Source organism: Jaculus jaculus, chromosome 5 (assembly GCF_020740685.1).
Source record: "Jaculus jaculus isolate mJacJac1 chromosome 5, mJacJac1.mat.Y.cur, whole genome shotgun sequence".
NCBI classification, from domain to species: domain Eukaryota; kingdom Metazoa; phylum Chordata; class Mammalia; order Rodentia; family Dipodidae; genus Jaculus; species Jaculus jaculus.
Genome location: NC_059106.1, coordinates 170267374 through 170278670, shown reverse-complemented (window position 1 = coordinate 170278670; position 11297 = coordinate 170267374). Strand labels below are relative to the sequence as shown.

At 51.3% G+C, this 11297-nt stretch overlaps 1 protein-coding gene across 1 annotated transcript in view; it reads left to right on the top strand.

The window, feature by feature from the left end:
• Positions 1 to 6233: 6233 nt before the first annotated feature.
• Positions 6234 to 11297, top strand: part of Col6a2 (collagen type VI alpha 2 chain) — a 29023-nt gene continuing 23959 nt past the window's right edge. The window contains exon 1 of the mRNA XM_004669430.2: positions 6234 to 6363. The gene's annotated coding sequence lies outside the window, so the exon portion shown is untranslated. The remainder of the gene's footprint in view (positions 6364 to 11297) is intronic.

Sequence of the window (11297 nt, the reverse complement as noted above, 5' to 3'; positions counted from 1 at the left end):
GGCAAGTGCTTAACCCACTAAGCCATCTCTCCAGCCCTCAGACTCACTTTTTATCCCACACTTTTTACCCCAATTGTGCCTCTTTGATTTTTCACATGAACATGCACCAACTACTCACAAATAAATACCTAACAGCAGTTTAATATCAACCACTAGTAAAATTTAAGTCAGTGAAATGTATAAAAGGCAAAGGAAGGCAACTATAGATGCCTCTGACAGAGGACATCCTGCAGAAGGCATATTTCATTCCTGCATTGGACAGAGCCTGGCTCCAAGAAGGAAACTCCCCATCACCTGTGACTCCTCCCCAGCTTTTCTCCTCAAGGCAACTAGTGAGTGTGAGTGAGGAGCTTGTTGTGAGCATCTACACCAACACACTCACCATCATAGACCCACAGCAAGGTGGCTGTACATTTCTCTGACCCAAATCCCTGAATGGTCAAGTCCTACCTCACAGAGAGGAGGACAGGGAAGGAGAAGGTGATAGTGGAGTCTTTCCAGTGTTTCCCAACAAGATCTGCAATCTATTTCTTCATTTCTTTTGTTTAAGTTTTTTATTTATTTGAGAGAAAGAAAGAGAGACAGAGAGAGAGAGAGAGAGAGAGAGAGAGAGAGAGAGCATGCAAGCGCACACCAGGGTCTCTAGCTGCTGCAAATAAACTCCAAATGCATGCACCACCTTGTGCATCTGGCTTACGTGTGTCCTGGGGAAATCAAACCTGGGTCCTTTGGCTTTGCAGGCAAGTACCTTAACCATCAAGCCATTTCTCCAGCCCTATTTCTTCATTTCTTGAATCCTGGTTGGCTTCTGATTGCTTTGGCCAATAAGATGTGACAAAATGACACCTCTCTGGGGCTGGAGTGATGGCTTAGCGGTTAAGTGCTTGTCTGTGAAGCCTAAGGACCCTGGTTTGAGGCTCGGTTCCCCAGGTCCCACGTTAGCCAGATGCACAAGGGGGCGCATGTGTCTGGAGTTCGTTTGCAGAGGTTGGAAGCCCTGGCGCGCCCATTCTCTCGCTCTCCCTCTATCTGTCTTTCTCTCTGTGTCTGTCGCTCTCAAATAAATAAATAAAAATTTTTTTTAAAAAAATGACACCTCTCTGAACCCAGATTTCAAGAATCGTTGCAACTTTTGTTCTCACTATCTTGGAACACTGATACCACGTAAACAAGTCTAAGTTAGCCTTCCAGACAGGCCACATGAAGGAGGCTAGGTCCTATGACCTATAGCCTGCTTGACAAACCCAGAACCAGTGCTTCTCGGATATTCAGCCTCCGCCACCTTCAGCTGACAGCTACCACATAATGGGCTCTGGAGCAGCCATCGCAATGAACCGCCCCACTGAGCCCAGCCCAAAGCCTCAGCCATTAACAAAGTGGTTATTTTAAGCCATTATATGTGAAGGTGTTTTATTATGAAGACATAGATAAGTGATCCAGATGGTGAAAGTGATGGGGCTGGAGGTGATGGCTGCAGTAGTGATGACAGTAGTAGGAGCGGATGGGGGTGGAGGAGGTGATGACAGTGAGAAGGCCGTGGTGGTGGCAGTGACCATGGTGGTGGGAGAGAAGGTGATGATGATCGGGATCATGATGGTAACACTGGTAGTGGAGGAGATAGTGTTGATGACAGGACGGCATGATGGTGGTGACGAGGACAGTGGTGACAACGATGGTGACGGTGTCATGATGATAAGCACCGTGAGGATGTCAGCAGTGGTACTGACCAACGCAGTACCATGAAGGGGGAGACAGAGATGGTGATCTTCATGGGAGTCATCATGGCCCTGTGGCAGTGTCCCTGGGCCCCTTAGTCAATAAAAAATTAAATCTTGTTCAACTTGATGATTTATATGTGGTATGCTGCTCCAGATCACTGAAAACATGCAATACCTTCAGAGTTCCACGTTCTTTTGAGAGACTAATATGATCTATGGTCTCATTCCAGGAAAATACTCATAGACGAAGCTTTGCTTAAACCCAGGGCACATGGTGGCCCTGCAGAGGAGCTTTGAGCTAGCTTTCTTACATATCAGGCCAGACCAGGCAGCCCTGAAGTCTGTCAGTGGCTTCCCTGAACCAGGACAGAACTGAGTTGTATGACATTCAAGTAACCCTTCAATGCAGAACAGCTGGGGAAAAGGAAGTTCTTGTAGAGATATAAATATTTTGAAATATTTGGTAATCTAAATGCATGTAGTTTAGATGTACTTGGGATGGTGGAAAGGAAAAAAAGAAAAACAAAGTACCACTGGACCAGAAGTTAAAAGATCCAGAACTTTCTTTACCACCCCAACCTCTGCCAGCCCCTCTTTCCCCTCTGTGAGGTGGGTGACCACCGCAAGCTGCCCCACACAATGCAGGATCCACCAGCTCAGATGGGTGGGGCTTCATGGAATCCATGTCAGAGTGCTGCACCACAAGACTAGCTTCACCTTCTAAGAAATGATTGTTGTGTCCAAGAGACCAGACCCTGGGGAGGGGGACGAACTCCAAGCCTCGCAGCCATGGCTGTGACACTCGTGGCGCCTTCCCACTGAGGCCATCCTCGCCCATCAATATTTGACTTCAACCTTCCTGCCACCTAGATCTTCACCCACCTGGACCCCAGGGCACTGCCTTCTGCTCCTGGATTCTCCAAGAAATGGAAGCAACTGGGCTGGGGAGATGGCTCGGTGGTTAAAGGTGCTTGTTTGCAAAGCTTGCCAGTCTGGGTTCAATTCCCCAGTACCATGTTAAAGCCAGACCCACAAAGTGGTGCATATATCTGAACTTTTTTTGCAGAGGCAATAGATCCTAGAGCATTCTCTCTCTCTCTCTCATAAATAAATAAAAATATTTTTAAAAATAAAGAACAGAGATGGCTTAGCAGTTAAGGTGCTTGCCTGTAAACTCATGTTCAAATCTCCAGGTCCCATGTAGCCAGACACACAGTGATGCAAGCACACAATGTCACACATGTGCCACAGGGGGTGCATGTGTCTGGAGTTTGTTCACAGCAACTGAAGATCCTGGCATTCTCTCTCTCTCTCTCTCTCTCTCTCTCTCTGTCTCTCTCTCTCTCTCTCTCTCAAAATAAAATAAAATTTACAAAAGTAAATGAAAGAAATTGTCCATGGTAGGTGGTTCTCACTGCCCTCCTTGGCTATAAAATCACAAGACAAAAATATAAGGTGCCCAGCACTCCAAGAACATGGTGAGATTACTGAGCATGATGGGGGATCATAAGTTTCCACACAAGAAATCAAAACTCAGCCCACCTACTTCAAACACTCATCCTGTGACACAGGCTGACTCCTGGACACAGTTGCCCGCAGCAGTGGGCTTTGTAATGTGTCTTTCTTTCTTTTTTTTTTTTTTTTTTTTTTTTCCTCTCTCTCTCTCTCCTCATTGTCTTTGGAGATAGTCAAATGCTCCAGGGATGGGAAGCTAGTGATCTATGGACTATGTGCATGAGCAAAGGAAACTCCCAGAAAAGCATCTTTTTTGACATCCTCAGCATTTCCAAGGCCATAAATAACACCCCTGGGCCCAGAAAGGCTCCACAGATGTCCCAAGTATGAGGGAGACACAGAGGGCCCTACAGGCAGCCCGAGAGCATGTGAACATGAGGAAGGCAGAATCAATACCTATCCTGCAGGCTGTATCGTGTGTGCCCGCCAACAGCGAAATATAGCCAGCTCCTCCTCTTGGGGCTCACATGTCTCACATGTCAGTCACCCATTGGTCTTCCGGGCATCAAAGTGCATTCATGTCGCTCATCGCCCCTTCTTCTTCCCATGGATTGAAACCAACAAAAGAGCTCAGTGTGGTGGCTAACACCTTTAATCCCAGTACCATGGAGGTAAGAGGATTGCCAGGAATCCAAGTCCAGCCTGGGCTACAGAGTGAGTTTCAAAGTTATCCTTTGTTAAAGTGAGGCCCTGCTTCAAAACATGAACTGTAAAAAAGCACAGTCATGTGACCTTGTTACCATTCTCCTTTCTGGAAGCTAGAAATGTGACTTATGACTGGAAATGTCCCAAGAAGGGATCCAACCTCACAGGACCAGAAGGTGCGGTAGGTGTGGTGCAGACTAGTGAACCAGAGCCTGCTAGCGCCACTGGCCCTGGGACACCTGGTGGCAGCTCAGTAGAGGCAAAAAAAAGGCTCAGAAAATGGGGACAAAGAGACCAAATGAGCCAACAGGTGCAATAGTGGCATGTCTGCTATGGGGGAAACCACCCGCTCCCTGATTGGACTGGAGGCTCACTCCTTGGGAGGAAATACATGCCTGTTATTAAAAACCTATGACAGGTAGTCATGAGCCGTAAGGGTGTAACGTCTGCTGGTGTCTGACTAAATGTTCACCAAACTGCCCAGTAGGCACTTCTCTTAATGTTCATAGCATCTCACTTTTGGTTATAGGAGCTTCTCTTTTCAGATGGCAGTGACTTTGGGATGACTCAGAAGGCACCATGGTGCTGAGAAGAAGTGACAGAGGAGTGCTCAGCACTGCAATATCTCTACCACAGCTTCCAAGGCTCAGAGCTCATTGCGGAGGGTGTGGCAGAAAGAATGTAAGAGCCAAAGGAAGGGTAGGACTCCTTGCAATGTGCTCCTCCAGACACAAAATGGCCTGGATATCCATGACCTCACAGTGCCTGACACTACCTACACAAGACCATCATAAGAGGAGGAAAAGATCATGACATCAAAATAATAGAAAGACTGACTGAGGGGGGAGGGGATATGATAGAAAGTGGAGTTTCAAAGGGCAAAGTGGCAGGGGGAATTACCATGGGCTATTGTCTACAACTATGAAAGTTGTCAATAAAAAAATAATTTAAAAAAAAAAAGAGAAAGGAAGAAGGAAGGCTGAACCTCCACAGCTCTGGAATGTGAGCAGAAGGCTAGCCCTTCTCCCCCAGAGGCAGTGAAAGTCCAAGGGCTATCTCTCGTGAACTCTCAGTAACACATTAGTATCCATGAAAATGTGGGGCATCTGGAGTCGTGCTAAGGTGTGAGGCCGTCTTCTCCCTCACAGGTCATTCCCATGGTCCAGGGCGGAGCTCAGGGCTGGTAGAGCCCACAGGGAAGTTTCCAGGGCCCCTCCCCTCTTTGAATCTCCACCAAAGCCCAGGGCTCCGCATTGCCGCAGTGCAGAGGCTCGTTGCTCCATAACTCCTGTGTAGGTATGGGGCTGGCGGGGGCCGGTGGTCACTGCTCAGGGACAGGCAGGCTTTGTCCTGCACATACAAAGGAGCACAAGACAAGGCTCCACACTCAGAGCCACCCTAATGTAGCAGCCATGCCCATGGTCGCTGCTCTTCTCCCAACCAGCTGTCTGGTGACTTCAACTCTGGAGCCTCTGTTCCCTCATCTGTCAGGGACAGGACGGTACCAGAGGTATGAAAGGGTCCCTGAGTGGCATGCTGGTGACGACCGTGTGGCGCCCTGGGTGGTAGTGGCAGGCGTGGGAAGGCCCTCAGCACGCCCAAGCTAGTATTGTCCTCCCCTGGTGGGTCCAGCCTGAAGCCAGAGCCTAGTGTCCCCACATTTCAAGGCTATATGCCAAGGGCCACTCCACTGCTCAAAGAGCACCCTCCTCCAGCCCGGCTTACACCCCTCAGGGGTATCCCAGCCTCAGTATGCCCACTGCTGCCCTGCCAGACCCCTCCCAAGCCCATGTGTAGGGTTTCCTGAGGAAGGCCTGCTTCACCAGAGTAGAGCCCGCCCCCCCCCACTCCCCCCGCCACCACCCCTGGCACCAGACCGGGGTGTCCGGCCACCTCCCTCCCCTTTGCATCTTCAACTCCCCTGAGTCCCAGGAGCCCAGCAAGGGTGCCAGCAAGGGTCCCCTGGGACACGGAGTGGGCTGGGGATGGGGGCGCGGGTCTAAGCGCTGCCCTCGGGAGCCCAGCCCACAAGCCTGAGCCAGGGGGACCCCCGAGGTGGGAGGAGGAAGTCCACTGGCCACGGGGAGCAACTCCCACCTGGCCCACCAGTCCTGGGCTTCCTCAGGGAGGCACTTGGTCTGCAGGACCTGGAGTCCTGGCGACGTCACCCCACCCCCAGCAGAGAAGGGGGGGACCCCTGCAAGTTAGCCCTGGCCTGCCCACCCTCCCTCCGCTCTCCTCCCCATCCCCCACACACCCCAGCTCCTGCCCCCCGCCCTTCCCGCGTCCCCGCCCGCCGACCCCACCCCAACTGCGGGGCCCCAGCGCCCTCCGGTGGCGGCGCCCCGGGCCCGGCGGCGGGCGGGGATAAAGTGGGCGGCCCGCTCGCGGCCTCCCCTCCCCGGGCCGCTCCTCGGCCCATTCGGCGCCCGAGTCTCGGGCCATCAGGACCCAGGAGTCTCCTCGGACCGACGTGCCCAGCCAGGTAAGTGCCGTCGGGCCGGGTCGCCAGTCTGTGCACGGGCTGCCCGCCGGGCTCAGGGTCTGCGCCTAGGGGGTCTGGGCCTGGGGACCCCGAGGGTGGCTCCCCTGCCTCCCCTTTGGTCGCTGCGGGGCAGAGCCTGGCTGGGGTCCCCGGCCTTCCTCTCCGTGGGAGCTCCGCAGCTCTGTGCCCACCACGGGAACAGCGCTGACCCCCCCCCCCCCACACACACACACCCCACTCCCCACTCCCAGATTAAGTACCCGGCATCTGGTCAGGCCCGTGGTCATTTCGGGGTGGCTCGGTTTATCTCTGGCCTGGAGGATGGACGGATACCACATTGGAGGAGCCTAAGTCGCTTCCCTGGGGAGATCTGAGCTGGCCCTGGGCACGGGCTGTCCAGAGGCACCGGTCTCTCTGCAGGCCCCAAGGAAGGGTGCTCCTCCTGGGGGAGGCAGCAGAGGGATAGGCTTGGAGGGCACTTTATGGGCAGCGAAGGAGAGAAGGGGGTCTCAGATTCTGAAAGAAGGCGGGCCAGATCACACCCAGCCCTCTGCCCCCTCAAGGAGAGCCCAGAACCAGCTCCCATGGCATTCCTCTGTCCTCCAACTGTACTGGAGGAGACCCAGCAGGGGCTGAAGAGGTGATGGTGGACCCAAAGTTAACAATGCCACCTACTACTGAGACTTTCTGGGGCACATCCAGAGCACAGGAGATCTCTCTCCTGTCGGTAACCACAGAGCAGCCCCTCATGCAGACTTGGGTGTTGGGGGCTGCCCCATGCTTACCTGGGGACATGGAGCCTATGCCGCAGAGGGACCAGGCACCCAGGAAAGAGGCCTGAGACCTTCAGAGCTCCCTGCTCTTTTCCTTCTAGTTAAATAGTTCTGGCTTAAAGGTCAGCACGCACACAGTCCCCTCCCAAAACAAAATGGCATTTGGAGTTCAGGCTTGTGCCCATCTTAGAAAGGCCAGAGGCCAAGCAGGCACTTGTGGCTCCTGGGAGAGAAGAGGCCTCTGCCTTCCCCAAGTGAGGGTCCAGGTGGGGATAGGGACTGGACCTGAACCCACTGTGCACATGTGACACCAAGTCCCCCAGACCAGACTGGAGGGGCTGAATACAGGGGCACAGGGCATCCCCTCTGAGGAGTGTGTGGGTTTGGGGGACAGTGAGCTGCTTTATGGCATCAGACTCTCCCCTTTGCTGATGGAGTCGAGAGCTGGTGCGGCTCCCTGGGGAAGCAGAGCAGGCCTCACGCAGGGGTGGAGCGGGCTCCTGGCGCCCGCCTAGCTCAGCTGGGACGGTGAGCACTGTCACTGTCAAGGAGCAATTGCGTCACCACAAAACGCAGGCAGCTCCATGTTAGAGGATGTGGGGAGCGGTGGTCACTAGGAGCCTTCTGATGCGGATTCCAGAACCCAAGACAGAGCAGCAGCTGGGGACCTTCATGAGCGCCACCTGCCCTCTCGAGGTCCCACTGCTTTCTTAACTCAGAATTAGGTCAGGCTTGGAGGCACCCAGCAGTCTTAGCCAGCAGCGATGCTGGGGGGCTGCAGACACGCACAGTGCGGTGTGCACCGCGCAAAGCACTGAATAAGAAGCCGGGCGGGGGGAGGCGATTTCCAGAACGCGGTTAGTCTTGGCTTTACCACGGCCCCACACTTCACAGCCATCAGCCCGCCAGGGCCTCTTTCACACACGTGTGCCAAGCCTGGGGACCCTGACCTAGGCTGCCCCCAGAGACAGGTGGGGTTGTGGGGTGCTGCTCATGAGCAGGCATGGGGGTCGAGCCGTACACTCCAGGATGGGTCATGTTACAGCATTCTCCACAGGAACACACAGGGCCCCTGGAGATCCAAACCACAGACACCAGCCAGACCAGGGCAGCCTTTTACTGCCGCAAGCAGACGGTGGGGAGTCTGGCTCTGAGGGGCCCCAGGCCCACCTGTTGTCAGATGCCCAGCAGAGAGATAGGGCAAGACTAGAGGCTGTCTCTTCCGATCTTCTCATGTCTTTAGTGAAGACTCCCTTGCTGGGGTTTTGAGCAGCCTGACCTTCTTTGTGCGACAGTATCTGACCCCTGACTGTGCTTTCTGGAGATCTGCCCAGTGGTAAGTTACCCATGGGCCACATGGTGAAACCCCAAGTGGGGAAAACAGAGCGCGCGAGAGAGTATGGGCACACCTGCGTCTACTGCCACTGCAAGGGAACTCCCTTATTCCCACACAGACGCATGTGCCACTTTATGCAGCTGGCTTTTACATGGATTCTGGGGAATCAAACCTGGGCCATCAGGCTTTGCAAGCAAGTGCATTTAACCACTGAGAAATCTCCCCAGCCCAGCATTTGCTTTTTCTGATTGATTGATGATTGACTGACTTACTTTACTTTTTTTGGTGCGGAGTCTCAATCCCAAGGTATAGGGAACTAATAGTAGGGTCCTCATTTTCACTTACAATTTTGGTAGTTAAGAGTCTTCTATTTTTGTTGTACATCTATTTAAGGATGGGTTCACTTTCTTTGTCTTTTTAAAAAATCAAGTTTTAATTTGACTTTCTCTATTATTTTCCAATTTGCGTTTTGTTTCTCTATTCCTTATTCCCTGTTAGCCTTTGACTTCCTAGTTCCTTCTGGTGACTTGAGATCTTTCCTGATTTTAATGTAAACAGTTACAACTGTATGTTTTCCTCTTAGCATTGCTTCTAATTTTTATTGTTGTTTGTTTTTGTTTTGTTTTTGGTTTTTGGTTTTTGGTTTTGTTTTTCCAAGGTAGGGTCTCACTCTAGTCCAGGCTGACCTGGAATTCACTATGTAGTCTCAGGCTGGCCTTGAACTCACAGCAATCCTTCTCCCACTGCCTCCCGAGTGCTGGGATTAAAAGCGTGCACCACTGTGCCCAGCTCTCTGTGATTTATTTTTTATTTGATCTGTTGGGGGTTTTTGTTTTGTTTTGGTTTGGTTTAGTTTTGCTTGACTTCGTTTTCCAGTTTTCAAGATATGGTCTTGCTCTATCTAGCCCAGGCTGACCTGGAATTCACGATGTAGTCTCAGGGTGGCCTGGAACTCACAGTGATCCTCCTCCCTCTGCCTCCCAAGTGCTGGGATTAAAAGTATGCACCACCACTCCTGGCAAGTTTTATGTATTTATTTGTGTATGCATGCATGTGTGCCTGTATGTGCACCTACCAGTCTCTTGTCCCTGCAAACAAATGCTCCTGCTTTATGTGGGTGGCTGGGGAGCTGAACCCTGGCTGGCAGGCTTTACAAGCAAACTCCTTTAACTGCTGAGCCATCTCCTCAGCTCCCTGTTGGCTCTTTTAAGAGTGTGTAACTTAACTCCCCAGTTTCCCCTTGTTTCGACAGCTAGGTTCACTCTATCGGGATCTGAGAAGACATTTCTCAGACTATGTCTTAACAAACCTATTGATCTGGCCATTGCTGTGGTACCTGACACTGTGAGTCTCTTTCCTTCTAGATGACATGACTTCCAGGTACTCACCGGGCTGGAACCCTTTTTCCTTCTTCTTTCTTCGTTTCCTCTTTGGAAGCCACACATTTGCAAGCAGTGACAGGAAACTAGAAAGTCACTGTGTGAGCAGGGAGGGGCGCTGGCTCGGTGGCATGTGCAGGGAGGAGACTTGTCTCCACTTCAGCCTGATTCTTAGCACAGAGGCAGCCTGAGACAACCAAAGACAAACAAAAACCTCAAACCAAGTTACAGAATAAAATCCATTACTGGATTCAAGTGTCTAATTTCCAGCAAGCTAATCACAAGAAACACAGGGAAAAGCTATGGATATGGCTCAGTGGTGGAGTGCTTGCCTAACAAAGGGGAAAAAAATCAATACAATCTAAAGGGGAATAAAAGACCTAATAATGACTCTACTACACAAAGACTTCAAAAATACTGTCTTAAAGATGCTTAAAAGAAGATCTAAAGCAGCCAGGCATGGTGGCACACGCCTTTTGTCCCAGCACTTGGTAGGCAGAGGTAGGAGGATTGCCGTGAGTTCGAGGCCACCCTGAGACTCCATAGTGAATTCCAGGTCAGCCTGGGCTAGAGTGAGACCCTACCTCAAAAAAACAAAACAAAACAAAAAATTAAGATCTAAAGAAAGTTAAGACCAGATGTGATGGCACATACCTTTAATCCCAGCACTAGGGAAGCCAAGGTACAAGGATCACCATGAGTTCGAGGCCACCCTGAAACTATATAGTGAATTCCAGATCAGCCTGGGCTATAGTGAGACCCTACCTCAAAAAAAAAAGAAAAAGAAAAACAAAGTTAAGAAACAATGTGTGAGCCAGGTGTGATGGCCTTTAATCCTAACGCTTGGGAGGCAGAGGTAGGAAGATTGCTGTGAGTTTGAGGCCAGCCTAGGCTATAGTGAGACCCTAAGTCAAAAAAAAAAAGGAAGGGAGGGAGGAAGGAAGGAAAGAAATTAAAATATCAAGGAAAAACCAAAAAACTGAGCCGGAGAGATGGCTTAGCAGTGAAGGCGCTTCCCTGCAAAGCGTAGGGACCTGGGTTCAACTCTCCAGATACCATGTAAGCCAGAGGCACAAAGGTGAGGCGAGCTCAAGATCAAGCATGCCCACTGGGTGGTGGAAGCGTCTGGCATTCAATTGTAGTGGCTGAGGCCCTAGGGCACCAATTCTCTCTCCCTCCCCCCCCTCAAGCTCTCATGCTTGCGCACGCATGTGTACACTCTCTAAAATTTAAAAAAAAAAAATAGAAAACCTAACAAGAATCCATAAAATTCTGAAAAGTACAATTTAAATGAAAATTTTACTAGAGTAAGTCAAAGGCAGATTTGAGCAGATGGAAGAAAGAATCAGTGAATAGAGACGAAAGACGGGAGAAAGATGAGCAGAGCCTAAGGTGCCCGTGGGGTGTCAGAGATCCATGCGTACGCTGTAGTCATCTCAGAGGAAA